This window comes from Triticum dicoccoides, chromosome 4B (genome assembly GCF_002162155.2).
Source record: "Triticum dicoccoides isolate Atlit2015 ecotype Zavitan chromosome 4B, WEW_v2.0, whole genome shotgun sequence".
Classification (NCBI taxonomy): Eukaryota; Viridiplantae; Streptophyta; class Magnoliopsida; order Poales; family Poaceae; genus Triticum; species Triticum dicoccoides.
The window spans coordinates 573,787,841-573,792,919 of NC_041387.1; positions in this window are offsets into that span (position 1 = coordinate 573,787,841).

The window sequence follows — 5,079 nt, forward strand, 5'->3', positions numbered from 1 at the left end:
GCGCCCCTGCCTGCGTCACCTCGCCGCGGCCCGCCTACGTGCCGAGCAAGGAGGTCGCCCCCACCGCGTGCCGGTAGGAAACCGACGGAGCCTAGCTCGGCCAGTCGCGGTTGCTGGGGTCGCGCGCCAGTGCGGTGGGGAAGAATTAGAGAAAAGAAGGAGAGAGAGGGAGATGGGTGGGTGGGTGGGCCTGTTTTTTCAATGGCTAGCGGGACATGCCTCACATGCAAAGGGACAGGGGCGGACGAGGACGACGCAGAAAACGTCTTGTCGTGTCCGTTTTAGATGCAAAACCAGACCAAGTTTGCGCCCAAGATGGGGCGAGCCAGACCAGAAACTGACGTTTTTTGCGGATGGGGTCGCGTGTTGGGATGACTCGTATGTCCGTTTACCCCCAAACGGATAGCCCGAACGATTTTGGGTTGTGCGCTGGAGTTGGCCTTAAATGCTGCTTGTTGTTTGAAGTTAGGAAAAAATAGCGCGCTATAGCGGCGCTAATAGCGCGCTATAGCGTTTCTGGAAACTAAACGCTATGCTATGCAGATTTCACTCGCTACGGCGCTATTCGCGCTATATACGGCGATTGCTCGCTATAGCGCGTATCGGCGCTATTTTTTCGACGGTGTTTTTTTTTCAGACGAATTTTTCATCAGCCCACTATACTTTTGGGCTTTCTGGCCCAGTAACCAAGCATATCTTCTCCTCCAGCCGAGCAAACCCTAACCAACCTACGGAGCGAGCCCTTCCCAAATCAAACGAGGCGACGGTGGCAGCGGCGGCCGCCGGTGCTTCGCCCGTCTCCTCCAGCCACGGTCGGCCGCCTCCTCGGGTCGGCGACAGATGAACCTGAAGAAGAACCAATACCACAACCGAGAGCAAGAGCTGCTGCATCAAAAAGAAATAAAGCTCGTCAGCCTAGGAAGAAGTTGCTCCCAGTTTCTCGCGATGATGAGCTGCAATCTATGGGTTCTTCTTCTGATTCGGATGATGATGCCATGGCAGCAAGTTCATATGATTCTGATTGAGCTTCTGCATCGTTGTTGGCTGGTTCCTAAAGTCCTAAGTCCTTATTTCTGCTATTCTGGACCTTGCTTGTTGGCTGTTTAATTTATCTGTCTACTTTGTTTGTCTGAAATCTGAATGTATGAACTCTGAACAATGTTGTATGCCTATATCTGGACCATGCTTTGTTATCTGAACAATGTTTTAGCCTTGGTTTTAGCTGCTGAAATCTGTCATTTGTGTTGATATATATGTCATTTGTATGCTATATGCTGAAATCTGAATACTGTTGTGTGAAACGCTATTTTGCAAAAGGGACAATTACATTTGAGCCCCTAGTTGTGTCACCCGTGTGTTTTGCCCCTAAATTCAAAAAACCCTCGTTTGTGCCCGAGCTCGTTTGCTCTTCTTATGCTTTTGCCCTTTGACCGTTTGACCTTAAATTTGAAAACTTCATAACGCGCTATTTTCAAAGTTATGGTCAAATGGTCAAAGGGCAAAAGCATAAGAAGAGCAAACGAGCTCGGGCACAAACTAGGGTTTTTTGAATTTAGGGGCAAAACACATGGGTGTGACACAACTAGGGGCTCAAATATAATTGCCCCTTTGCAAAATAGCGCGCTATTAGCACGCTATTTCGTTTATAGCGTTTTTTGAAGGCTGCGCCATTTCAAATAGCGCGCTATTTTTATGGCAGTAAACTAGAAGTGTTCGGCATATAGGGAACGCAAGAAAACTAACTAGCATCACCACATTGGCCGAACGCATGTTTGGATTCAAACTTTGCTGAACGCTGCTAGTTTTGTTGCGTTCCCTATATGCTGAACGCTGCTAGTTTACTGCCATTTTCCTTTGTCAAACATTGCTGGTGTTTCGTGACATAATAGCTCCCTTTGTGTACACCACTGGCAGTGTTTACATCCGCGGAACGCTGCTAGTTCTATAATAGTAGAAGTGTCCATAATTTTTCTGGATGCCGCTGGTAGTTGGCCAAGTTAGCGGCAGCATCTCTTTCCAGCCAAACGTTGCTACTAGCAAAATCATATAAGGTGTCCATACACTAGCAACGAATGCTTCATTGATATCATCAGCATGTTCAATCTTACAAATTACAGTAGCAAGGGGTGAGATGGAGATGGTGGCCGATGCACACGCCCTAGGTTGACGCCCAGTAACGATTGTTCCTTTACCGGCAACAACTATTGAATAACAACCTTCGCTTTGCTTTCGCATCAGATCTCGCAATTTTTGTTACAGCCCTTGCGGCTACTGAAGCCGCTATTGGACTATCTTTCTTCCTTTCCCTTATGTTGGTCATTAGAGGCTTCTTGACTTTTCTCTTCCCTATAAAGGATTTGTTTTTTATGCGTAATATAGAAATTATCTTGTTGAGATCCTATGAATCAGTTCAATTAAAACCTTAGATTCATACTCGAGCCACAATGATTTAGTCTCAAGCTAAACAAAAGGCAAGGGTTGCTCATTCCTGTCCTTCGCTTCAGGGCCTGTCCCTCGGTGTGATCAGTACTCCATACTGTTGGGCAGCAAAGCTTACACTTGTTCACTTATTATGACGGTTCACCAGGGCCTCTTTCCTCCTGCCTTTTCTGATCACTCGTAGAGATGATGGAGGTTGCGCCTCCTTCTCCTCCTCTTGCATGGCCTTCATGGTGGTGCCAATGGAAATGAAGCTATGGAGGGAGAGACCTCCCCTCTAGATGAGAGGGAAGAGCCATCCGGTGGTTGTATGGAGTTGTTCAGGACAAATCACGACGACTTAGGCATCCCAATTACCAACCTCTCTCGTGCAATGACAAGTAAATAAACACCCATTGTGAGAATAAGCCGCTTAGTATGGAAGATACTGACCACCCCCTGCCGCTCCATGAGCAGTACGGGCACACAAAACAGATCCTTATTTGAAGATTTAGAGATGACACACGCAAATTTACTTGGAACGGCGAAGTAATACCGTATATAGGCAGATATGGTGGACACTCATGGAAGAACTTGTCTCAAGGAATTTGGGTGCACAAGCAGTATTCCCGCTTAGTACAGGAATTTGGCTAGCAAAAAGATTCTAAGCAACAAGTACCACATGTTGGAGGATCCATAATAATATAACTTCTATGCAAATATACCCAAACATAACTCATTACATTGTCTTCCTTATCCAACTTCAACTAATTTGCTTAAGTGAAAATAATTAATGGGTATTCACAATCATAAAAGATGTCCAAGAAAATATATTTGTATGTGAAGGTTCTCTTCCATATACTAATCATTCATGAATTGCTTGTAAGACCAATATTGTGATTATCGAACTTCAATAGACTTTACTTTCTAAACCCAATGTGAAACTACTACTAGGCATGAGACAAGTATATGAAGCACATATAATTTCAACTTTATGATATTCAATTCATTCAACAGTTTACTCTTAGGATATAAGTGAAGAACGAGAGTAAATGACAAACTACTCCAAAAGATATAAGTGAAGATCAAATGAGTAGTTAAAGAGTTAAGTAGCTATATGAGGACTCTCTCTCATTTTAAAAATTTAGATGTTAAGTATTTTATTCAATTAGCAAGCAAATATAAAAGGGACTCCAAGAATAGGACATCTCATCTGAAGAAGCAAAACCTTAGGCTCAACCAAAAAAATTGAAAAATTATCACACTGTAGATTTTTTTTGTAGCTTACTATATATAACTTTTAGGATTTTATCATGTTCTGACTTTTTTGAAAAATTCTGGCAACAATAGAAAACTTTCTGTTTTCAAACAACAACATATAGACTTGCAAAATAAGCATGGTAAAGTCTATAGTCAACATTTTTATTGAAATGAAAGACAAAAAAATTATTCTAAATAACAGCAAGAAAATACAAATAAAATAAAATGACGTTCTAAGCAAAACTCATATCATGTGACAAATAAAAATATAACTCCAAGTGAGGTTACCGATAATGTTGAAGATGAAAGAGGGGATGCCCAAATACAAATAAAATAAAATGACATTCTAAGTAAAACTCATATCATGTGACGAATAAAAATATAACTCCAAGTGAGGTTACCGATAATGTTGAAGACGAAAGAGGGGATGCCTTTCGGGGCATCCCCAAGCTTGGAAGCTTGGGACTTACTTAGATATTACCTTGGGGTGCCTTGAGCATCCCCAAGCTTAGGGTCTTGCCACTCTTTATTCTCCTCATATCGAAATCTCACCCAAAACTTGAAAACTTCAGTCACACAAAACTTAACGGAACTTCAAGAGATGGGTTAGTATGAAAAAACAAATCATTCACTTGGGTACTGTCAAAGACAAGATTCATAAGTTTTCTCACAAAATTCATACTGTACCTTATCATTTCCATAATTTATATCACTTAACGTAAGATATGGAAACACTAAAGCAAGCAAAATATACATTGAAAACTGAATCTATCAAAATAGAATAGTTTGTTATGATATGAAAAATGACCATACTTCTGTTACTCTAAGAAGTCGGAAAAATTCGGAAAACGTAGGCAATTTGTAGATCAATCATGTGTAAAATTTTCAGAATTTTATCATATCCCAGTGAATTATGGTAATTCCAAAACAGGATGCAAACGTTTCTATTTTTGCACAGAAATAAGTCAACCATCATGCACGCTATCCCAAAGTCTTTACTTGGCACTTTATTGAAACAAAAGCTATAAAACATGATTAGTACAATAGCTTAATCATGTGAACATATGAAAATAGAAGGGGTAAATGTTGGGTTATATCCCAACAAGTGTTTTTATTCAATGCCTTTTTATCTAGGCATGATGATTTCAATGATGCTCACATAAAAGCAAAGAATTGAAACATAACAAGAGCATCATGAGCATATGACTAGCACATTTAAGCCTAACCCACTTCCGATGCATATGAATTTTGTGAGCAAACAATTTATGGGAGAAAGAAACAGCTAGCATAGGAAGACAAAACAACCAATACTTCAAAACACTCAACATAAAGAGAGGAAACTTGATATTATTGAGATACATATATATTTCTCTCTCATAATAATTTCAGTAACATCATGAA